The 25168-nt window shown below is 42.9% G+C and overlaps 1 long non-coding RNA gene across 1 annotated transcript; it reads left to right on the top strand.

Moving 5' to 3' along the window:
* The first annotated feature begins 674 nt into the window (after window positions 1-674).
* Window positions 675-3518, top strand: LOC128805242 (uncharacterized). The gene is made up of 4 exons (XR_008436336.1): window positions 675-886; window positions 1060-1235; window positions 3035-3086; window positions 3383-3518. It is a non-coding gene; the product is annotated as an uncharacterized LOC128805242 (long non-coding RNA).
* The last annotated feature ends 21650 nt before the right edge of the window (window positions 3519-25168 follow it).

The following is a 25168-nucleotide window of genomic DNA, read 5'->3' on the forward strand; positions in this document are numbered from 1 at the left end:
AAACAATAGGCAAGGCCATAATTTAAAGAGAGAAAAATGTGATTATATAACACATCCTGCAGTAATCAATTTTACCTCCAATATCTGCTTTTGTTTTCAAAATGCTAAATAAACAATACATAATGCATCCCTCATCAGCCAAAACCATGAGGGCTCTGTGCTCAAATAACAGGAAACATATTCAATTTTCCTAACAGAAGACAGTTCATTAAGCTGTGCCACATCAAATAAAACTTTAATTTCTCCAGCATCAGAGTCGCAATGAAAGCAATTGAGGAAGATGAGCCATATGGTACTTCTATCAGCAAACACATATTGCTCATTCCCCCAAAGTTTTCTAATTCTGCTCCCCAGACCTGTGTAATATAGATAATGTGCTCTGAGCGCAGCAACCATGAGCTATCTGGTGTACACTTCTAATACTGTATTTAATGGGAAATAATGAATCATAAAAGCCTGCAGAAGACGGCTTTTGCTAACCTAAATCTCAGCTGTAATTTCATTGTTCTGTGCCTAAGATGCTGTTTGCCCTTTTCAAACAGCAGCAGTTGAACATAATTATGCTGCTACAAACCTGGGCTGCAAAAAGAAAGCCTTCCTAATAGAACCAAGTTTTTATTAACTCTTGAAATCCTGAGCTTGGGGCAACTGCAAGCTGAGAGCTGCCTGTCAGGTTTTAGGGTTCATTAAAGCACATGTACACGTATATCTTGATTTCCAGTGCGCAGCCCCACAAATTAAATTGATGATTCCCACATCGGGCCAAAAATGCAACAGGAGAAGGCTGTGAAAAATTAGGAAATCTTCTTGACATCGGGAAATCCGACACTTGTCTGCTCTAACATCTGTAAGTGCCAAAGAAAGAGGGGGATTTTTTTCCTTAAAGGTAAGTCTATTTTTTCTTCTTCTTGCCAGATATAAAAATTGTGGTTAGTGCCTGGAGTAAAGGGCCCTCTAAACTTTATAGTGTTTACCCTCCATTTATAAATCCATAATGATCTATTTAATGATATCATAAGGTTAAAAGTTAAACAGCACTGCATTTTCTCTGCCTTTTAGAAAGGCAGGTTTGCCTATCTCCGAGCGACGATCGGTCGGGGCTGTTTTCTGAAGAAGCTTATAGGTAAAGAGGCATCCATACGTTCACACAGGAGGATTCATAAAGGCAAGGACGAGAAGATAAAGGTATTATTTTGACATGATGACCCCTGGAAAATGTCTTTGACTCATCCCAAGTAAGCGTCCTTCTTTCCTTCCTCCACCCTCTCCCCCTCCCCTCAAAATACGGGGCTAATTTAAAACATTTTCTAGATATGCTACTTATACATATTGAAAACATATTTTAGTGACTGTGTTTGTTTTGGCAATATATAAACCAAAAAAAAAACCAACCCCAATTAAATTAAAAAGAGCGACTTTTAAAAGTTAGAGATTGCCTTTTAAAAGCTTATTAAAATCAGCATGTTAGATGTCTGTCTTTGAATTAGCTCTGAGGCTTGATTGCTTTCATTAAAGCTGCCTGTTTGGGTGCTGCTTGGTGAATGTTCAAATCTGGATTTTTTTCCCCTCTTCTCCACCCCCCCGGCCCCAAGCTGCTTCTTACTACTTGCCAACTTGGATTTTCCCTCCAAATTTGAAAGCAAAACTTGGATTATTATTTTTTTCGTTTTTGAGTAGCAAAAGCCATCCCCACCCTGCCTTCCCCCTTGCAAAATACCACGACCAAAATCACCAGCAACCCAAGTCAGAGACAGACCAACAGGTAATACATACACTAAAATATATATATATTAAAAAATAGCTTAAAAAAAAGATGCACCCAAAACACCCACCGTGACCAAACCGACAGCCCCAAAAAACCCACCCCAAGCCACCAAAAAACTCCGAGCAATCACACTGCTCATAGCCCATGAATGCCTTAAAAACAAATGTTTAAACAGGTTTTCTTTTTTTTTTTGAAGCGGCAGAAAACCTCTGCATGCTCCAATGGGTTACAATAACAATGCTCTATTGCAATGTAAAACAAGCTGGAGGAGAAAAAGGTGCTTTTTGTTACCATTTTATCAAAGCTGTTCATCTTCTAGCTGCAGGCAGCATTTTGCTGGAATTGCAGATATTTCTCTGTCCGGGCTCCTTTGTTTGTGCATCTCATTTGCATATATTTATCTCCAGCTGAGGGTGCTTTCAGCTCATTAAGGCCTCCCCTCGCATTATTTCATAAGCCAGCTGCTAGGAGGGATTTCACCTGTGGTGACTGAGAAAAGAGGGGTGAAAAAACCAAATTCTTCATTAAAAAAAAAAAAAGGAAAACAAAAAAAACCAACAACCAAGGAAATCTTCTGACTCTCTTCCCCTATAAATGGGCACCATTTGTGTTAAACAGCCTCTTGTCATGATAGATGCCTCCTGGGGTCAGGGGGGAAAGTTGATTTGAAGGTCAGCAGTAAAACAACAGACAAACCAGACGCCAAACTGGTTCTTTAGCTGTCGGTGGGAGCAGTGGTACAACCAGGTCTTGAACCTTTTTCAACCTCTAATAAAACAGGGGAAGAATCTGAAGTGGAGCAACCAGGCCCCAGAGGAAAAAAAAAAAAAAAAAACAACAATCCACAAATAATATCAATATCGAGCAGCAACGGGAAACAACGGGGCAGCTCTCAGCGTTACGGGCACTCTGCTATTGTTTCAAGAGCTGGGGAATTAATTCCACTTATTTATTTAAGGCGTGTCAACTCACTGCCTAAACCTGTTTCGGTGTCAAGATGAATAAAACTTTTATGGCTCATAAAATAGAGCCATTCATCTCCATGGTCTTTGTGGTGCCTGGGTTGTTGGGGCTTTTTTTTATCCTCTTTCCTCCTGGTAGGCTGAGCTGGGCCAAAATCTCTGTGTCCCATTGCTACCAACTCACTCACAGGGGAAAAGAAAATTTGGATGGGGCATCTCAAGCTAAACTTCTGGGTTTGATTAGAAATTTTAAATGCTAATTCATCATAGTCATGTGCAAAAACCCCCATCTCCTTTATTTCCCCAGCCTAAAACCTACAATGAATTTACATCATCTATATGGAGCTTTGGACCAACAGGTAATAAAATACAATAAAGCTTGCTTTTTATCAGGACACACACACAAAAAAATCCCATTAATTATGGTTCATGACTACTCTAAACCAAATGTTCAAATAGTAGTTGGAAATGATGCATAAAATCTCAGCATGTTCTGATAGGTTATAGAGTCAGTGGTTTATTGCAATGTAAAACAAGCCACAGGAAGAGAGGGTGGTTTTGTTTACCATTTTCATCAAAGCTGTTCATCATGTTGATATACTTATGCTATATTGTGACCCTTACATACGTTGCATTTCATATATTTATTTTCCAGGTTGTTGCCACTTTTGCTGCCTTTGCCTCTGAGAAGTTGAGTAAATCTCTGGCCCCTTTCAAATACTTTCTCATCTGCACTGAATTTCTACCGACAAACCAACTGATAGATACAGACCTAAGAAATATTTATAATCACTGAGTAAGGTTTCCTTTTTTTTTTTTTTTTTTTTTACTTAATCTGAGGCAATTAGTTCCTGAATAAACACAGACTAAGTAATCTACCTCCTTGAAAGGTAATCAGACTTGAAAAGTGCTGTTTGGTCCTACCCAAGAAAAGCACAACATGATTAAAATGCTTTGGAGATTCACTTTCATTTCTTCCCTTTTGCCCTGAAAAACATTTTATAACATCCCAATAACTTTTATTTTCTCCCCATGCCAAACCTTGGGCCTCTGTTAGTTGTTGCTGTCCTTTCCCCCACCTTTCCTAAATCTTTAACCCTGCTTCTCATTTTTCTTTGCCTCTAATCTAATCACTAATTCCTTGGCTTGGCCAAATAGTTAAAAATGTTAAGTGCTGCTCACAATTCCTGCTGCCTCCCCCACGTATCTGTCTCTGTTTATGGAACAGGCCCTGGTTTCCTCCTGCTCTTGTTCAGCTGTAGGTCTGCAGGTCAGGAGACTGTAAATACACACAGTGCTGCCCCAACCCATAAATCTGAGCAAAGGGCAGCCTTATATATTCAGATAAGGGATGTAAGGGGAAGGCAGGGGAGGGGGGGGGGGTTTGTGCAGGAATAAAAAAAAAAAAATGCAAGAAGAGAACCAGGAGATTCTGTGGTGAATGAGGTTCTTTGCCAGACCCTGAACCCCAGCTGCATGCCCTGCTACCTTGCAGGATGTTCCAGCCAGAGATGAACCTGAAATATTCACCCTTCTTCCCACCCTGCCTTGTTTATATATAAATCATTACAAAAAGCATTTTATTACCTTTGGGGCAAAGAAATTGAACACGAGATTTCAATGGCTTTCTCCCCTCCAGATCTTTTTTGGTCTATTTCCTGTCCTTCTCTCCCTGCCCCCCCTCCCCCTCCATTTTATTTCCTGCACCTCTGAAGCTTTCAAGGGAACAGTCCCCCTGTTATTACTTCTCAGTTCCAAGGTCTTAGAATAAATAACATTGTTATTACTCACTTCACCAATTTACAAGAAGAAATATTGCTGCAGCAAATGCAAGCAGCACTAATATTTGCAAAGTGATAAATGGATTGTTACATACCTTCCCGTCTGTGTGGCCTCCAGCCATCCTCTGGCCGGCTACATCCCTCCTCGGGGTGGGAGGGAGGCTGCCTTTGAACTTAGCAGGGTCCAGACACTTAGTGCCTTGCACCAGAGCCTGCCCCAAGCCCCCTCCCTCACTCTCTGATGGAGAGATAATTTTTAATGGACCGTGCCAGAGATGGTACCGGGACTGGGGGAGAGCAGGAGCCACGCACCAGGACCAAGCAGCCAAGTGAAGATGCTTTTGGCACACAATCAGTGTCTGGTGGGTTTTGTTAGTGTTGGGTGCTTCAGGGAGAGGGGTGAGAGACTTGGGATGTTCCCAGGAGACAACTGCTGCTCCACTGCCCTCCCCATCTCCTGCACACAGCTGCTCTGGTGTGGGTACCACATCCCAGGTGCCACAACGAGAGCCACCTGTTCTTCTCCAGCTTCCAGTGATGTGAAAAGTGGACAGAAAAAGCCTGCAGAGGAGAAAAAATATTTTTCACATTCCCCCCAGTGTGCTCCCAAAAATGTCTCCAGTGCCTGAATAGGAACTGCAGTGGATACCTGAGATACCAGGCATACAGATGTTCAGTGGGGTGAAAACTGGAAAGACATCCTCCAAACACCACCATCCTCACTGCTCATAAAATTTCATTAATTCACATGAAATTTTCAACAAACTTTCTTAACCAAAGCTGAAGTTAGGGAGGTGCTAAGGCAGGGAACAATCTCCTGGCCTCCCCATGCCAAGCCTGGTTGCTCACCATGAAACTTCTGAGCTTAAAAAGAGATGGCAATTGGAAATATGGAATAATTAAAAACCAATATAATTTTGTATTTCTTTTTTTTTTTCTTTTTTTTTAAGCAGCAATTTATATCTAGCTCTGAGACATGATTTGGGCTCCTTGATTTTATTAAAAAAAATATCTCCAAATCAAATTATTCCTGGGCTGCAAGTCATGTTGAAAAAAGCTCCACTCTGAATTTGCAGTAATCAGAAACAAACCAGCACATTTTCCTTCAGACCCACAAAGAGTAAGTTGCTGACATTTCTTAGGCTGAGTCTGTTGCATTTCCGTGCCGTGGCTCTCAGGACAGGGGTTGGTTGGATGACTTGAATTCCTTGGTGTGATAAACACCCCCACATGAGGTTATTCAGGCACCAAAGGTGATGTAAAAGCTTATTCTTCACAGTCAGGGCAAAACTAAGCTGCTCCAGAAGCATCATCCCCAGTCCACTACTGCTGGCGTGGCATTGTCTCTGTGGCTGGGGCACCACCAGGAGAAGGGGTGAGAGCACCCTTCCTCACGTGCCCTCCCTGTCCTTTTGTCCCTTCCCTTCTGGAGAGGTTGTCAGAAGCCTGAGGAGATGCTCACTGGTGTGTGCAGGTCTCAAGTGGAGGTTAAACACAGCAGCACCAGCACCTACGTGGTGCCAGCTTGAGGTGCGAGGAGGTGAAGAGTGAGTGCAAAGGTTTCAGCAGCCTGGGGTGGAGGTGTTGGCGTGGTCTGGCAGTGCTAGCATGTGAATACTGTGCCCACAGGGATGGGGAAGGTGGGAGGTGGAAAGAATGGTGCTGTTTATTAGGTTGTTTTTTCCTAAGGGATACCGTGATCCATAAAAGAACGAGCAGAATTCAAGGATTGCAGGAAGAAAATTATTCAGAAACTGTGAGCAGAAGTATGAAAGGGTCAATCAGAAAAGAGGACAAAAGTATATCTGACATGTTTTCTTCCTGACCAAGGTAAATACTATCTCTTTTTTTTTTTTTTTTTTTTTTTGTAAAACGAGAAAGGAAGGTCACAAGTTAGAGGAAAGACTAGAAATTCCTTTGGGATGGGTTCTCATGAAAAATATATACAGTTCACTAGTAACAAAAAACAGATAGTCTGTACTGGTTTTTAATTAAAAAAAAAAATAGAATCATAGAATTAAAGAATCATTAAGGTTAAAAAAGACCTCTAAGGCCATCGAGTTCAACCTTTACACAAACCATCCATAACACTCTCTGATAAACATTCATGTGTGTATGCTTATGCAGCTGTAAATAGACATGTGATTGTGTACATATATGTGGGCATGCATATATACCTATAAAAAAATCTTTACGTGCATCAAATGAAAAATAAAATGAGCTGCAAGATTATTTAAGGAAAATAGTGATGAAAGTGAGTGAGAGCTGGGGCAGCAGTATGGTGAGGAGCTATCCCACTGCTTGGAAACATCCAGAAAACTTCTTAAACATTTATCAGCACCTTTCCTATCTTTAGGAGAAGGGCTGGGAGTGCCCCAAAATCATTATTCTTCAGGATATTCCTGTCAGGCAGGAAACCTCGTGAGAGCAGCATTGCTTGTTCTCTGTTCTGCTTCCAGCCTCAGAAAGCACACAGATAAGAAGAAAAATCAAAATAATTGAATATATACAAGACATCCACATTTATATAAACAACAAGCTTTGAAAAGGGAAAAAAGAATCAGGTCTTAATTTTTTATGTTTTTCTCAAGCAGAAAAAGAAAAAGAAGTAGAAGAAAAAGAAGAAGAAAAAGAAGAAGAAGAAGAAAAAGAGGAAGAAAAAGAAGAAGAAAAGAAGAAGAAAAAGAGTAAGAAAAAGAAGAAGAAAAAAGAAAAGAAAAAGAAAAAGAAAAAGAAAAAGAAAAAGAAAAAGAAAAAGAAAAAGAAAAAGAAAAAGAAAAAGAAAAAGAAAAAGAAAAAGAAAAAGAAAAAGAAAAAGAAAAAGAAAAAGAAAAAACCAGGCAGTTCTTATTTTATCCAGACCAGTTCATAAATCCCAAGTCATAAATCCACATGATATCCCGGGCTGCTGGATTTTGCATTTGGAGCTCTGAAAGACTGATAGCTGAAAGATTTATAAAATCCCAGGTAGCCAGAGTGCTCCCTATTGGCTCCACATCTGAGAGGTCCCTGCATCCTGCTTAGCCCAGAAAGCTGGATGTATGGGATATATTGTGTTCAAGAAGCAGCACACCCCCACCCTGCTATTTTCAGATATGACGAAGGCTAAAAATTTGATCATGTGAGGTGGATGGGCCCTGTTTAGGGACTTTTCTGCACAGACGTGGGGACAGCCACAAACTGGGGTTGCCCAAAAAACTGCTGCCACCTTCTGCAAAATTACTCCGTGGTTTGTGTCATAGATGTATGATTTACCTTGTGTGGTAGACCTGACCATAAACAGCAGAATTGTTTCAGCTGCTGTGAATAGACGCTTAACTTTGTTTCTTGCAATATCCTTGAACAGGAGTGACTGCTCAGTAAGAAGCACTAGGCCAGAAGATGATGATGCTTAGAGGTGAACATGACCAGCCCCTCAACAAAAAAATGGTACCTGAGATGCCTCAGAAAAAGTACAGGTTGCAAACAATTCAGCTGTCAAAGCAGCCAGCTCACGTTTCCCAAAGAGCGCTGAAAGATGACGATGTGAGGTTTTTCTCATCAGTTCAGTGGATGTTACACGTGAGCAGGTGTACTGGGGTGAAGGTTCCCTAAAACAGACACCCTGAAGACTGATTTGTGCTATTTTTCTGTATTCACAGGATGCTAAAAAAGTGCTTAAGCCTTCCCTCCCTTACTTTCCTCTATCCTTCCTCAATGACCTTATTCGAACCTAATACTTTTCTCCAGACTTGTAATGACAGACATTTTTAATATGCTTCTGTTGAATTAATAAAAAGATTTAAAAAAATCTCTCTTCTGCAGTTACAAGATTTGTTTTATAGCTGTAACTAACATCGTTGTTACTGAGAAATTAAATGATTTGCTTTATGTTTCACCTATTTTTATTCATGAGTCTGAATATATTGAAGCCCATGAGGAAAATCCTCCTTCACCCTCCTGGAGAAAGAAGGTGCAATCAACCTGAGCTCTGCCTGTTTGGAGTTTTATTAGAAGCACATTGCCTGGATAAATGTAGATAATTTTTGTTGTTGTTGTTGTTTTTTGTCTGACTCTATTAGTGGAAATAAAACATTGCAATGGTTTATGCTCCCTGTGGAGCATGTGTAATGGTTTATGCAATGGTTTATGCATCTCTGCCTTTGATCAGCCACCTGAAATGAGCACCTTGAGTGGCTTGGCTAGCACACCACGGAGATGCCTGCCTCCAGCACGCTTCTTCCCCTTCCAAATCCCTGCCTTCACTAGGAGCAGTACTCATTTGAGAGACCAAACTAAACCAGACCAAAGCATTTATATGAGGACTAAGTCAAACTCATGCCTGGAGAGGTTTTTCTTGGTTATTCTTGAAATCCAAAGTTTCCCCAAGGCTGTTGGTGTCTCTCACAGGGTGTCCTCCCCTTCCCAAGCAGAACATATTTCTTTCTAAACCTTAAGCTCCTGTGGACTGTATTTATGCCATATGTCACTATTTCTTCCTCCTTCCTTCCCTTCATCTCTCTTTCAGCTGGGTTTGAGATATCCTGAGCTCACAGATGTTGAGTGCAACACCATGGCCAGGGATGGGGCTGCCTTCTCTATCCACCGGGGCTGTGGGTGCACCGTTATTTAATCCTGCCTGCCTCTACATGTCAGGTGGCCCTGTCCTGCTTCAGGAGGGTGAATTTGCTATGTTTTGCCTCTTTGGCATTTCTAGCACCTTTGACAATGGCATTTGGTGCTCCACAGCCACAGATTTTGGGAGCTTTGCTTCTGTGAATATGCCCAAGTCCCCTGATTTTATCATCTTGAAATGCTCAGATGGGCTTTGCTCACTGCACATCAAGAAGACTGGGCTGGAATGAATTCCCTGGTGGAGAAGAACTACCAGAGCAGGGTGAAGGGCAAACACTCACTTGTGTCTATTGATCATCCCCTTCAGTCTGCATTACACTTTTGGTGCCTTTGGAAGCAGGACGTTTCTTTCTCTTTCCAAACAGAGATTTGGGATGTTGAACTTGATCAAATATTATGTTTTGCAGTTTCAAATGTGCAAGCCATCTTAAAGTTTCCTTTTATTAAAAGCATCTACAGAAGCTCTTTTCTTGTAATTCTTGGAACCACTTCACTAATTAAAAATGCTATACAAGGACTAGTATTGAGCTATAGAAATGAAAGGTCAATACATGAACAACACTTCATTTGTAAATAATACAGCTCTGTAATCAATTATCTCATTTTCACAGAAGACATATTAATCTACAAGCAAAGAATGGAGACATTTAGAAGATGTACAGAGGGGATCTTTAAATGTTAAATGTTCTTTAGCATGTGCTAAATAAAGAGTTTGGCAGAGTGAAAATGTAGCACACAGCACTGACACCCCAGGGAGAGTCTTTAGGTCAAGTGATTTGTACCTTCCAAATAGTTCTCCATAGCACTGTAAAGGCTCTCTGTTTGTAGCAGGGAGGTGGGCTAGTGTTATTTAGGATGTTAGCTGTAGCAGGGAAAATACTGCAAAAATTAGTAAAAAAAAGGTGATCTGCAAGGAAAAAGGTGCCTATTTTAATAGATGAATCAGCCCTCTTTGCGCTGCTATTTGCTTTCTGTCAGCACTGTGAAGTGAGCTTTCTTGCCCCGAATTTTCCAGAAAACCAGGCTGCTGGATGCCAGGTTGGGGGTGAGTCAGACTTATGGAAGAAGCTGTGGCCAAGTGCCCTCGATGCCCCAGGCAGGAGCTGGGAAATGCTGAACCAGGTAAATGCAGCATCCCACTCAAATCCATACAGGTTTGTTTCCTCTTCCATGGGTTACAGTGGGAATCCACACAAGGTTTTAAAAATATAACAGTTCCTGGGTGTTGGTGATCATGTGCATGACTTCTAAATATCATTAGGGAAAATTACAAGATCCATTCCCTGATGTAAAAACAGCTTAGGCTTTCCATCAAATGGAAAGGAAAGGCTCTTGCCACCTCTGTTGGGAGCTGGGTCACCCTGTATGCTTGTGTACTGAATTTGACTTCACAGAGGTGGTAGAAAAGCATGGGATGAATGCAATTTCATTTTCACTTTGCCTGTTTCATTTGTCTGTTTGCATTGGATTTGCAGTACATCCATCCCACACTTGCAGCTTTAAAGTTTCTATCAAATACATGTTGGGACTTAAAGGGGACTTAAAGGTGGTGGGACTTAAACCCCACCACCCCCAACTCTCCCCACGCCCAGCTCTCAGCATTCTGCTGATTTCATCCCATCCCCTGTCTTGCCCTCTATCCATGGCTGGGTGGGAGGAGCGAGGAGTGGGGTGATGGGAGCAGCCCCACCAATGTGAGCCCTTGCACGAGGGGAGGATCTCCCTCCCATCCCCTTTGCCACAGTCCCCTCTTCCCTCCTCCCACATTGCCTAGGCCAGGAGGAAGCTAAAAACAAAAAAGAAAAAAAAAAAAAAAAAAAAGGAAAAGAAAGAGAGAATTGCTTTCAGCAGACTTCACAAGCCAAAGTGGACCTGGGAAGGGTGGAGGTAGGGGAGAAGATGCAGTTTTTGGCATCATGGGGCTCAAGGTTGACTCAAATGTTTTGCCTCAGTCCCCTCTGTCCTCTTTCCACAAACAGAAACATTTCTGTCACATGCTGATCCCAGCTCCTGCACAGATGACCGGGGGGGACCAGAGCAAAGAGCCAAGACCACCAACAGCACCAGTGTGAAGGAGAAGAGGGCAAGCCAGGGATTTAGGGAGGCTTGAATCACCAGCAACAACAAAGTCCTCGTGAAAGCCTTTTCTGGCTTGTGCAGCAGGAAAGCTGGTTATGGAATTGGCACTGCCAAAGGAATGGCACGTAGCGAGGTGGCAAGGCAGGAGCCCTGTCTACCTCATAATGGATATTGCAGTGAAGTGTGAAGATATCCACTTCTTCTTTAAGAATGAAACTTAGGTTAGAATGGGAAAAAAAAAAACAAAACAAAACAAAAAAACAAAACAAAACAAAAAAAAAACAACCAAAAAAAAACAACAAAAAACCAAAAAAACCCAAAAACCCCCTAAGCCTAAATATTTCCAGGTTTGTTCACCCCTGTGGGTTTGGTGCACTCTGTAGCTGCTTGACCTGCAGGGCCTTTCAAAGCTCTCTGCGAGTCTCTGTGCCAAAATAAATGTTACTTTACCATCAAGTAGGCAGAAGAATGAAAACCGTAAGATGTGTGAGTGAGCAAAAAAGAGCCCAAACAGGAAAACCCCTTTCTTCTGTTTTAAAAGTCCTGGATGATCAAGGCTGTTCTGTTCACTCTGATTTAATCAGTTTGCAGATACCCAAATACACATCCAGCCATGGAAAGTGCTCTCCCTTTGATTCCAGCAAAATCCTTTCTAATTCTCTTTAAATGTTCCAGGGCTTTTTGAAATGATTGCTATCAATGCCAACCAAATGCTTTAGATCTTTTTTTTTTTTTTCTTTTCAGTTTGCCTGTCTTTAAGTACTTGCTTTATTTCTATGCAGCCTAGTTACAGCTGTACATGGAAAAAGTATCTAGAAAACAGATCTGGTTTGCTTTAGCCTTTATGCCATATAGAGTTAGACACTTTAACCTTCTTTACATTTACTTAGTTGCTTTAATGTGATTTCTGTAACCCCTATACTTTCTTTTTTTCCATATAACTTATTAAATATTTATAATACAGTAGCCCATACACATCACGTAGGTTGAACTTTTATTACATTATGCTCAGCATAGCTATCTAGTAAATCATAAGTCAGATACCTCCTGAAAGCTAAAAACCAGGATTTTTCAGTTGAGCTTGGACTGAATTTACGAGGGACCAGCTCAAAAAAAAAGCTAAGACAATTAAAACAATAGATAGACTTGTTTAACCAGAAAATAATAGATCTCCTAAAGTGCTGGATCTGCAATGCTTACCCTGGGTAGGAGCACCAGGACATGAGCAATATGCTTGGGAGTCCAGTGCAGCAGCTATGGGTGCTGGTGACTGCTTATGGCCAACAGCTCTTGTAGCCACCATGAGGATGCTGCTGCTTCTTCCACCACTGCTTCTCCATTCCCTTCCTCCCCTTGCCAAGCCATGGCTGTACATGATTTCTCCCCAGCATGAGCCTGCGTCCCTTGCTACTGCACTGGTGCCTCATGCACCCATCCCAGTATGGTGTGGGGTGCCCAGCTCTGAGAAAAACCCCTCCCTATCTAAGTCCACCCCACCTCAGTGGTGGTGCCTCAAGCGAGGCTGAGATCTCTGTCACCTGGACTCTTCAGTCCTCAGGTAGGTTTGGACAGATGTGCACTGGGTTCCCAAGTTTAGGCAGAAAAACCTCTTCCAGGCTTCCTTCCCAAAGGGATCATTTTTGCAGCTAATATTCCCTCATGCACTGTCTGTTATGCCATTATTAAAGCACAGCTTTCCAACAACTGGGGGAGAAACACCCTCCCCACTCTGCCACGCTTCCTTCGCCCAGCCCGGAAGCAGGAACCGGGCGGCTGGGTCTGAGGGTGGCTGCCTCCCACCCGCCTTCCTCCAGATAAACTTTCTCTGTGGAAAGAAAAATGGACATTTGTGTTTCAGCAGACCATAAAAATGCCATCTGAAAACTTTTCAAGACTTTTCCAAGTTGGAACTGTCTTGAAAGACTTCAGACCACATTGCCATATGGATTGGTGGCATATGGTTTAATGCACGCAACGCTGCTGCTCCTGCGTCACCACCCTCCCCTTCCAGGACGAGGCCAGTCTTCCTGCAGGGATGAATTTAGGATGGTTCTTCACATGTTTCTGCACTTTCTCCAGTCACTCACACCATTTATGCTCCCAACCAGCCAGGTACAGGCAACATAATATGCACAGAAACAAGTGGGGCCTCATCCCCACCTCATGCATGTTTGTTTTTTCCTCCTCATTCAAAAACTTCCAGTGGAAGCATTTAGAAGCAAACAAAAATGTGTATTCTGCTTCAGCTGGAAAGTTTTGTTTTATTTATTTGTTGAAGAGATTTTTAGTGTATTTGATGTTTTCCCCTCTTTCTTCTCACATTCCACACCATTTGGAGTGCTAGGATGACAGACATTCATGATGCTGCTGCTTCTTCCATCGCCATTCCTCCACTCTAGTCCGTCCCCTTGCTGAGCCATAGGCATGTGAGCTTTTTCCCCAACATGAGCTTGCATCCCTTGCTGCTGCTCTGATTCCTCACTCACCCCATCCCAGTACAAAGTGAGACACAGCTCTGAATAAAACATCTCCAGAGTTCAATTTTTTAAACTTCTTTATTTTTTAAACTCCTGTTCCTCTCCTTCCACACTCTCCTTCCTTTTCCCTAGCTCCCTTAATTTTACCTTGCCTTTTCCACTTTGAAAAACCATATATGAAACTATATGAAACGGCATACTTGCTTCTTTTTGTGGTTTCAAAAATAAAACCAGGACTAATTGAAAAAGATGATGGAACACTTTATTTGGGAGGAAGGTAGGAAGAATTCTTTTTCTCATCTTGAAAATTCTCTCTTGGCTGTTTGGTTGGGTTTTTACTTCACTTACACTACATAACATAAAGAAATTGCAGACCATGGTCCAGCTCCCCACATTTTTGCTTCGAACTGCCCAAACACTGCCCACAAACAGACCACAAAAGTACAAGATATTTATGCCCAAGGGATTTAACACAATATTAATCTGACAGAAACCTGTTATTTGCAGGTGGAGTTGTTCAGGTAAGCACCATATGCAGTTGCAAAACAGAGGAGATAGCCACACTGGGGCGGGGGGGGGGGGGGAAATAAATTATTATCTTTACCACCACCACCACCAACAACAAGCAACCAAGAACACTCATTAACAGGACACCAAGGTGAAATGACACCAGACAAGTCTAGTCTGCAGGAAGGCTGTCTTTCAGGCAAGATTTCTATTGAAGTTAAGGCTGAAATCTGCCTGCTTTGTCCAAGTCATATCCCATTTTTACAAGGGAAGTTGCCTCTGACTGTGCCTCAGGTGGCCCTGAACACTGTGGGTGTCAGTGGTTTTCAGGGAACAGGGGCTGAGATGTGCCATGAGGGAGGTAGGTGGGAATCAGGAGCAATGGGCATGATGCCCTTGGATGAGCAAGCAAGACCTTCTGCTGACTTCAGCACACTTGCTCCAGCCATGGATAGTGCTGCTTCAGGTAATCAGCAGTGGGACAATAAGACAGAAATAAATATTTTTGTTGAAAGGCAAGCAGCACATTTTGATTCCCCCCACTTCCCCCTACTGAGCATGAGCAAGTACTACCCAGGCACCTATTTCCCAGAGCTCTCTTTCTTCACTCATAACAAATACACTTTTTTTTTTTTTTGCACTCATTTAAAACAAATACTTGAACAGACAAATCACAAACTGAAGTTAAAACTAATAAGAGAGTAAAAAAACCAGCCCTTTCCAGTCTGCAGGTTAAGAAGGACTTGTTAACACACTCATGTCCCACACATGAACCTTGCTGCTCATGTTTTGCACCATCTAAATGCCATATGTGAAGCTCTACTGTCTGTTTTCCACTGGCAATTTTCCACTGAAATCTGCATTGACCATCTTGACAGTAGATTTTCCTGCCACAGACTCGTGACCCATTATATCCCATGGGATTGAGACCAATGTGAATTTTTTGGACCATATTTGTCTCCAGCTTTTTGCTGCTACAGGTCATCAGTGTGTTACCTCTCTCAGAGGTAATATATGGCATATGCTTGGACCTGACTGGAGAACACATTTCCATGGCATAATACACAAAGAATAAACAGGCACTCTCTGTTTTCCAAACCTTCAGGAGAGGCAGCTCCTGTGGGCTGCATATTTCTTTATTTCCACATAGCAATCTCCCCTTGCTTTCATTCTGCCAAAGAACTTTTCTATCTTACGCACCCGCATCCCTTGCAAAAAAAAAAAAAGGTTAATGGGAGAGGCAGTATGTGGGTAATGCATAACTCCTTTAAAATTTATCATATCTGGGGTTAAAATAATAAAAGATCCCTTTTTTCCCCCCTTTGAAAAGGGGCTTTTATATCCAAAGACACAAAGGTAATACTCTTTGCATTGTAGCTGCAATATTTTTCTCTTTTTTTTTACCCAACAATGGTGAAAAGATGTGATTTTTACATGCAAATGGGAAGAAAAACCTGAACACACCATGGGAACATGTTTAAGAAGTTGATTTATGTTTCATACTGAGCCTTACACCTGCAGTTCAAGCAAAACTCAACTTTGCCGCCCCACAGAGTCTAGTTTATTAGGTATCAAGGAGTCACAAGAAGCCATGTAATTAAAACTGTAATTAACTGGAAAAGGAAAGTGCCACCTGAGTTTTGAGAGGCTGTCAATTTTCTTTCCATTACAGCTTTCCTTCTGCTTCTTTTGTCTATAGGGTGCGTTTTTCCCTCATCTCGGTAAAGAAAAACAAATTCCTTTTTTTTTTTTTTTCCCCCTCTCTTTATTAACTAGAGAAGCCACCAAAATCTCTTATGTCTTTACTATCGGGAAAAAATTGAGCCACTCAGTTTTGGGCTGGGATGCAGGTTTCTCTCAGCAGCATTTGCAGCTGTGTTTGCCAACAGGTGTCAAGTGTGGTCCAGGCAGAAAAAAGGCCCTGAAACATCCTAACGGCAAAAGGGTTAGCTGAGTTCAAATCCTGTTTTGACAAAACATAATCAATGCCCTTTAAAAAGGGAATCAGCCATGCCTTGTTAAAATGCATGACCTTGCTGCAGCGGGCAGGCCCAGCGCCAGGCGTCCCTGTATCCAGCACGTCCCTGGATCCAGCACGTCCCTGGATCCAGCACATCCCTGCGTGCAGCACGTCCCTGGATCCAACACATCCCTGTATCCAGCATGTCCCTGGATCCAGCACGTCCCTGGATCCAGCACATCCCTGGGTCCAGCACATTCCTGGGTTCAACACATCCCTGGATCCAGTACATCCCTGCATGCAGCACGTCCCTGGATCTAACACATCCCTGTATCCAGCATGTCCCTGGATCCAGCACGTCCCTGGGTCCAGCACATCCCTGGGTTCAACACATCCCTGCGTGCAGCACATCCCTGGATCCAACACATCCCTGTATCCAGCATGTCCCTGGATCCAGCACGTCCCTGGATCCAGCACATCCCTGCATGCAGCACGTCCCTGGATCCAACACATCCCTGTATCCAGCATGTCCCTGGATCCAGCATGTCCCTGGATCCAGCACATCCCTGGGTCCAGCACATTCCTGGGTTCAACACATCCCTGGATCCAGCATATCCCTGCATGCAGCACGTCCCTGGATCTAACACATCCCTGGGTCCAGCACATCCCTGGATCCAACACATCCCTGTATCCAGCATGTCCCTGGATCCAGCACGTCCCTGGGTCCAGCACATTCCTGGGTTCAACACATCCCTGCGTGCAGCACGTCCCTGGATCCAACACATCCCTGTATCCAGCATGTCCCTGGATCCAGCACGTCCCTGGGTCCAGCACATTCCTGGGTTCAACACATCCCTGGGTTCAACACATCCCTGGGTTCAACACATCCCTGGGTTCAACACATCCTTGGATCCAGCACGTCCCTGGGTGCAGCACGTCCCTGGATCCAGCACGTCTCTCCCAAGGCTGCTGGATCCCGACGGAGACCACCGCGGTGTTTCTGCGGGCAGGACCGGGCCACACACAGCAGGACAAAAACACGTCTGGGAGAAATAGGAGGTGGCGTGATGAACTTTGTCAAGCAGAGAATTTAAATGTGAAAAGGGGCCCAATCCCCTGGCCAAAAAAAGTAAATCTCCCAAAGATTTGGGTGAGATGTTCAGCCAGTGCTGTCCTCCCTCCGCCTCATGCAACCACAGGGAGAAAAGTCCTGGGGAATGAATGAGAAAGAAGTGCCAGAATAAACAGTTTGGTAAGATTTAAAGAAGAAAAGGCTTAGGTAATCTTGAAAGAAAATCACAGTAAAAAATAGTTGAAGAGTAATTACCTAAAAGGGTAAAATGATGAGAATGAAGATATGATCAATCCTAAGGTTCATTACAAGGGAGATTTATGAATTTATAGAAAATTTTGCAGAGATGTTTGTCTTAGACTGGTGCATGAAAGGGGTGACTGACATTCTTCATTTTCCATTTAACAGGTGACAATATCCCATCAAGTAAAGAAACAACCATGAAAAGGGAAGTTATTATTGTAAAAAGCAATTTTGCTTTGGTGTCATTCTGATAGGCTTAGGGTTTTTTCCCCTAGCCTTAATTATTTGTATCGTCTCCCCTCCTGAAACAGCCCCAGCTTGCAAGGCAAAGGTTTTGGGACCCTCTGGGTTTGAAGGCAGATCTCGATCAGCACTAATCTGGGGAAGTGGGCTGGAGGTACCTGCAGCAGATGACACACAGGGCTCAGCTTCTTATTCAGCTACAAGTCAGCAGGGGCACCCCTCACCATCTGTGGTCTATAAATTACAGTAACACCGGCACACACTGCTTGTAAATCACCAAAGAACAGGCTTTACCTTATGACACATTACATGAACCCTGTTGGATATTCCAATAAACTCCCATAAACCATCTGATATAAACTCTGGATTATGTTTCTTTGGGGGGCAGCAGAAAAACCTGGACCTTTCTGCGCTTGCACAAACTTCTTATGGGTGAAATGAAGATGGGGCCTGAGCTATGTTGTATGCTTGTGCACTGTGTTTTCTTACAAAAGAGATTTCCTCCTCTCTGCCATTACTATTACCATAAATATTTCAGCCTTGAGGTGACCAGAGTTGCCATTCTTCTGAAGAAAAGAAGCCACTACTTATCTGAAAAATGCAGTTTTATGTGAACCCTCATGACTTATCCTCCATCCTTGCTGCACCAAGCACAGGTAGATTAACAGGAGAGGCTCACCCATGTCCTTTCCTTTTGGAGGAGCAAGAAGATCCAACACATGACCTCAAGCCTTTGGATGTCTTTTACCTGACATGATGGAGCCCATGCCTGCAAGGAGATAGTGTGAGCAGGTATTTTGGCACATGGCTGTGTGCTCCTGCAGTCCATGGCTGGTTGGGACCACAGACACTCTGCTGAGGAACCTGGCACCTGACTTCCAACTTTGTCCCAAGACTTGACAAAGGACTGCTTTTGAGAATTAGATCAGTAAGCCCTGCATTTGGCCTGTTGTCTGGGGATAAAGATAATCTGTAAAGTAAGTTATTCAGAAGGTGGGGCATAGGCCAAGTGATAAATGTCAGGTGCTGTGATTTGACCAGCTTTTTTGCTGACCATGAACAACCGTGGGCTGCAGTGTAGATGGCCTGCAATGGCTGTGTCACAACTTCTTGGTGAGTTCCTTAGCTGAAGCTGAAATCCCAGCCCCTCTCAGGAGGCAGTGGGAGCCCTGCAGACATCCCACTCATGCACAGCAAGGTCTCCTAAAGTGACATTATTTTTATCTGGGTTTCTAAAGGCTGTTGGAGCTGGGTGCTCATCACGAGCCACGTGGGTGCGTGGGTGCGTGGGCACACACCTGCATCAACACACATTTAAATTCATTGGGTGACTGCAGTCAGACTGGTCAGATGTTCCCCCCTCGTGGAGAAGGGCAACCAAGGCAACCATGTTTGCTTCCCCCAGTGGCAATGGGGTGAACTCAACTGACTGTAGACGTCAGAGAATCCACATCTGCAAGAGCAATCCAAGGGATTGGAAAAACTACCATCCCCTGCTCCCTCCACTTGTGAGCATAGAGTTAATTAATGCTCATACCAGGACCACCAGCATTGCGTGATCCCAGCCTTACCCAGTAAGGCTGCACCTGACTGAAACATTTTGAACACTCTCAGGAGCAATTTTCAACTCAGCAGAAGTGTAAATTTGTAGCACTTACTGAATCTAGGTTGGACCTGTCTAGTTAGTCTAATTTCAGAAAAATTGGTGAATAAAATAAAGTTGACTTTTAAATCTATTTTACTCAGAAGAAAACCCACTTCTATTTGAATGCTGCATTAAATTTTCCTGGAGGAAAAAAAGAGACAGTTTAATAGAGAAATATAATTAATCTTTATCAGCACAGAAAAATACTCCGTGATTTTCAGTCAGGGAATTTTTTACTTTGCAAACTTTTAACTTTAGAAGTAATGCATAAGGAGCATTTTTTGCAGCATTTTTCCATCCAGCAAGTGAACCAAAACCCCACAGTGAGGCAGTGGAAAGCCCTAAATCAGGTCTGGGCATCACGGCACCGAGGCTTTACTGGGCTCACCCATGAAGACCCCCCCACTGGGGGTTCTCGACCTTTCAGCCTCTTCCTTTACCTTCCCACTGCCTTCTCCATCAGTCCCTTTCTGTGCACTCTGACAAGAAGAAGTGATAGTGCTATTGCCGGTTTTTAACAAGATTTGGAAAGCGTTCAAGTGCCTGACTAAGTGGTTGGAAACAAGGAAGCAGAAGGATGTTTTGGCATCCTGCGATGTGTGCATGAAGAGCACAGACACAAACACATTGAATGCACATACTGTAAAACAAGATAACAGGGAAAGTACAAACTAATAAAAGCCTATTAGAACATCGTGGAGGCTATTGCTGCTCGCCTGCATGCCTATGTATTTAAAAACCAAATATTTCATGTGAGCATGCAATTCAAACATGACTGATCACAGATATAACTTTCAGCAACCTTTGGGATAATGCCATCCTGTAATTAATGTAGCCTATCCTGAAATTTGAGGGATTTATTGATACTGGCAGAAGCATTTACAAATAACCTGGGGAAGTTCATGACATACCTTTTGTCTCAAGGGATTTTATTCATTTTTTCCCCTTTTTTTTTCCCCCAGCTACCATCAATAATTTCATTCAGAGCCCTTACCATGTGACGACAAATACTGTTGGAAATCCTCAGCAGAAAGTTGAAAGTTTGAAGAAAGTACCAGCATGGAGAAAGAGCCTCATTGTGGTTTTATTTGTTTTGTTCTCTTTCACTTACAGTGAAATATATATAACCATGTCCAAGGGGATTGCTTTTGAGGTCTGCAACAAAAAAAAATTAAAAAAAAAAAAAAAAAAAAAAAGAAAAAAAAAGCAAATGCAGGCTATAGCCATAGAAAGCTGCAAAAGGATTTAATCAAAGTTTTCCAGGAAAACCTATGGCCATCCCATTGGCTCCTGCCTGAGCACAAGGTAGGCCCCAGCACTGGAATGTTACCTATTGGTGTGACCAGACACACATGTATGGAGGTAATGCAACCTTTATAAGGCAGACTAACAGAGCTGGGTGAAAAAATGTTTGCATAAATCCCTTTCCTGGAGGAATGTACGTGTCAATGCTCTCATCTTCGGAAAGGTGCTGGTTTGAGGGGTTGACAAGGAATAAGAGACAAATCCCAACATTGTGGCGCATGTTCCTCATGTTCTACAATCACTGCAACTGCAAAACTTGGCCACGACCCTACAGACACGTATTTAAAATTTCTGCAACAACAAGGATAAGAAATATCCCACCTTTTTCCTAGAGAGGGTTTCAATACCTGAGGTCTGCTCAGTGCCAGCACACAGTCACAGCATCCAAAGCATCAGATGGCTGGCTATTCTGCTGTCACCAAGCTGCATCTAAGTAGGTTAGTGGAGCGAGCTGGCACGTGTTCCCCCTCGCCTGATCTTCACGTTTCTCCATGGTTTCAATACTGTAAAGAATTTCTTATGTGGGACTGTTTTATCACCAGGTGGTATTTTTGCCTGTGAATGTTTGTACACACACTCATAGGATTAAACGCGGAAAGGCAAAAGAATAATATCTGTTTTAGGATTTTTTTTTTTTTGTCGCTGTTTGTTTTGTTCTGCTTTGATTTTTAAAAAGTCTTCTTTTCTTCTTATATTTTTTTCCCTAGGGCCTAAATTTGAGGTACTCCTGTCACATGACATGCAAATCAGTCATTTGCACAAAAAAGAAGCCAGCAGTACACCAAAATGTGGCAGGTACACCAAAATGTGCTTCTCTATTCCTTGTTTCATTGATTTGAATGCACTGGGTACATTTCAAACAGCAAGCAGAGACACACTGTGGTGTGAATGGCTCCACTTCAAATACTGGGGAGAGCCCAAGCTCTCTCCATGGCTTCTCCAGCCCTTCCACCTGCTTCCCACTGTACTGCATTGAGTGGCCTGGTTTCCTCACACTCTACTCTGCCACATCCTCAAACATTTCCCATAAAGCAGTGTCTCCAGCTCAGTGTCCACAAACCCCCACTCCAGTAAACTGGAGCTTTGTTTTTAAAGGAAAAAAGCACCATTTTGTTTCTGCTAAGTTTAGGGAGAGAGGAGGTAGGTGTTGGCCAAATGGAATATGGCACTTTCCCCCTCCAAGACTGGGGAGGAAGAATTTATGAATCAGGAACATAAAAGCTTCTCACGGACTCGTGTCTGCCTCTGGTGGGGGTGGGCTGACCAACCAAAATGGGCATCCCTCTCCCTGTGAGTGGCAGGAGGGTTCCTGTCTGCCCTGAGACATGAGAGAGCTGTGCTGGCACTGAGGTTGGGAAGGGTTTATCCCACCAGCAATGAGTTCCCCCCAAAAATGGACATGGGAAGCTGCCAGGAGAAGAATCACATGTTGATATTTTCCACCTCTCAAGGGAAAATCAACTTAAAATAGGAATTAAAAATGAGATATAGCTTCTCACCTTCTCCCACTCTTTTCATTTGCAGTGTATCTACAGATAATGGTTAAAAAATACTTATGGTGTGACAAGCCATCTCTCCAGCATGTTGAGGCACCTGACTTCACCATGCTGCCTCCAGGGTGAAGCTGTGCACCAGGAAGTGAACTGAAGTCACCATCCAAGGTGCCTGCAGAAAGCAAACAGCAAGGGGGATCCACCAAATCAGTGCCTTCTCTTCCTACCCCTTTTACATGACATTTTTTTTTTTCTTTTGGCTTTTCTTCTGGCAGGGCCATGGATAAAACTGATGCTGTTCCAGGCAATTGAAAAGAAAAAGTCAGCTAAACAAACGCAGCCTCCATCCCCACAGCACCAGGAGAGCCCCACTGAGGCCCCAAAACCCCCCAGGAGCAGCACAGAGGGGCCTGATGTGCCATCATCAGAGGGTTGGAGCTGTCAGCTGCAGGGCTGAAGAATTTGAGGTTGGCTGTGGGAGCACTCCGAGCTCGGGAGGGGTTTGGAGAAATGCAAGCTGGGGTTACATAAAACACTGACTCATGCTGAGAAATCACGAGTTTTGAGTGTTTCAGCTGAGGAATGAGCAAAACCTCAAGCTGCATGTTGCTTACAAATCAACAGGAACTGGGGGATGCTGGAGACCTCTGAAAATCCAGCCTTGGTGCAGGTTTTTTTTTTTTTTTTTTTAAGTTCTGCCACTACTCCTGGGAGGAACCAAGAGCCATGTACACCTGTCAGAGGGAAAATATGGCCCTTTGTTATTTCAAGGGAAATCAGTGTGGGCATTTTAGCTTCATCCATTGGAAAGAATTCCTTAACACAGAGTAAACAGAAGTTAATTTTTTTCCCTCTGTTTTTTTTTCATGCCACTGTGTATGATATTGGAAAGTACATCATCCAGAATATTTACTTTTTGTGGGGTTATCTAAGCATGCAAATGTTTGTGGTTTCATTTACCAGGCAAAAACAGTTGTGGACTTTGGCAGTCTGTGTTGGTCTATGGTTTCTGTGAATGCCTGGATGTGGTTCTTCCTGGGGCATTATGGGTTACTCAAATCATGTCCCATTATACAGGTAATTTGTGTGCCACAAAGATGGTGTGTACATATGCAAAAGAAGTACAAGACTGAGACTTCCTGCCATGTGTTAGAAAAACTGGCCAAAATCATTTGCACTGTGATATTTAAATCAGACTTTTAAAATCCCTGGTTGGAGACATATGCAAGCAGTTGATTTTTGGATCCTTTACAATTTTCTCTCTCTTCTTATTTACAGTAGGTACTCGGCATCTCTCTCTCTATCTCACTCACACATATACACACACACACACATATTCACATAAAGTCAGTAAAAATTATTCAGGGGCACCAATAAAGCACTGGTTGCCTGATTGTGTTTGTCCAAATTTGAAAAAATTGTTGCCTGACATCACACCTTATTTCTCTTTTCTCTCTGTCACAGTCTCTCTCTCCCCTCAAACACACTTGATGGAAAAAAGGAAGATGTGCAGATGGGTTGTTCATTTTCAATCAGGTTGGTGTTTAGATATGGCATCAGGAAAATAAGTGTTAGAAACACAGTTGTATATGAGGCATCCCAACCACCATGCTTGGGATGCCTCTGCATCACTGAAGTGTTGATTATCCATCCTAAGCAGAGCCAGATGAGGCCAGAGGAAATGCAGTTAATGGAGAAAAAACTATTGGCAAATTGCATGCCTTTCAACCTCACACAATGGGATAAAAGAAATATGGATTAGTGCTGGGGTCAAAGTTTTTATTATGTGAAGTACTAGGTGTGCAAGTGCTTGAGTTTCTGATGTAAAAAGAAAATAGTGCTAAGTGTAAAAATACACACATACAGATGAATATATATATATATGTATATATACACAAAATATTTATATAAATATTTATTCGGGCCTTTTTTGTTTTGCAAAGCTCCCTTCAACACGCTCCCAGCTAATTTCTCAGTCTGCATTGCAATTACTAACAATTTAATCACCTTATAAACTTTCGTAGTGACTAACACCACATCTATGCTTTTGGCACTCCACGGTCAGAAGTTGCTTTAGCAACAGCGGTATGTAAAGCAGACACATTATTTGTGAGGCTCAGAGCCCTTAAAAATCATTCCTTTCTCTCTGGGCTATCGACATTCCTGAGCACTCACGATGCAGCTGCCGAGCCGCTGGACAGCCCACATATGGCCGTGTGCTGAACAATAGCAACTCCTTGTTGTTCTTGTTATAGGCATCACCATATGTGTTTATTAGAAACAGCAATAAAATGATGACGGGCTTCTTCAGCTATCCCCGCTGCTTGGGGAAAAGAAAAGCAAGGGAGAGATAAAATCAGAGGGTCCTACTCAGCTTTGGGGAGCGGGACAGTGGGGTGGTGCAGTCCCATTCTTTAGGGAAGCATGGGTAACATTGCCAAGTTACTACTGGTCCTATAAATGGACACTGAACCTACATTCTGTTTCATTCCCATTTATTAGAGAGCTGCTGGTAACTTGGAAAAATTGAATCCTGAAAGTGTTGGCATCTGAAGTCCTGTTCCAGCAGGGTCCACCTGTAAACACCTTACCAAGTCATGTAGGAGAAACATCCCAGCCCTTTCAAGAGCTTTGGATGAGGACCACCCTTGTCATGTGCTTCCATCACAAACAGATAGTGTGGGATCACCCTCATTGTTGGGGTGCCTTGAAAGTACTTTCAAATTACAGTAATTTGTGCTGGGGATTTGACGTTTCTCAGATGGAGGGGTTGAGGCGGGCATCAGGAGCCCAAAAAAACCCCACAGAAATGGTTTATGGCTATTTTGACATCAGTGTAAAGACAAGGGAGTCCTAGGGAAGGGGTGCTCAAAGTTGAAAGTGGAGATTAACTAAGACAGTCAAACCAAACATCTGAATCCTCACATACTTCAGGTTCTGTATTATTTCTTTATCCTTCCACTATTTGCTATACTTTAAAGCAAGAAGAGATAGAAAAGGAGGTTTGTGAGCAAAACCAGCA

This window comes from Vidua macroura, chromosome 3 (genome assembly GCF_024509145.1).
Source record: "Vidua macroura isolate BioBank_ID:100142 chromosome 3, ASM2450914v1, whole genome shotgun sequence".
NCBI classification, from domain to species: Eukaryota; Metazoa; Chordata; class Aves; order Passeriformes; family Viduidae; genus Vidua; species Vidua macroura.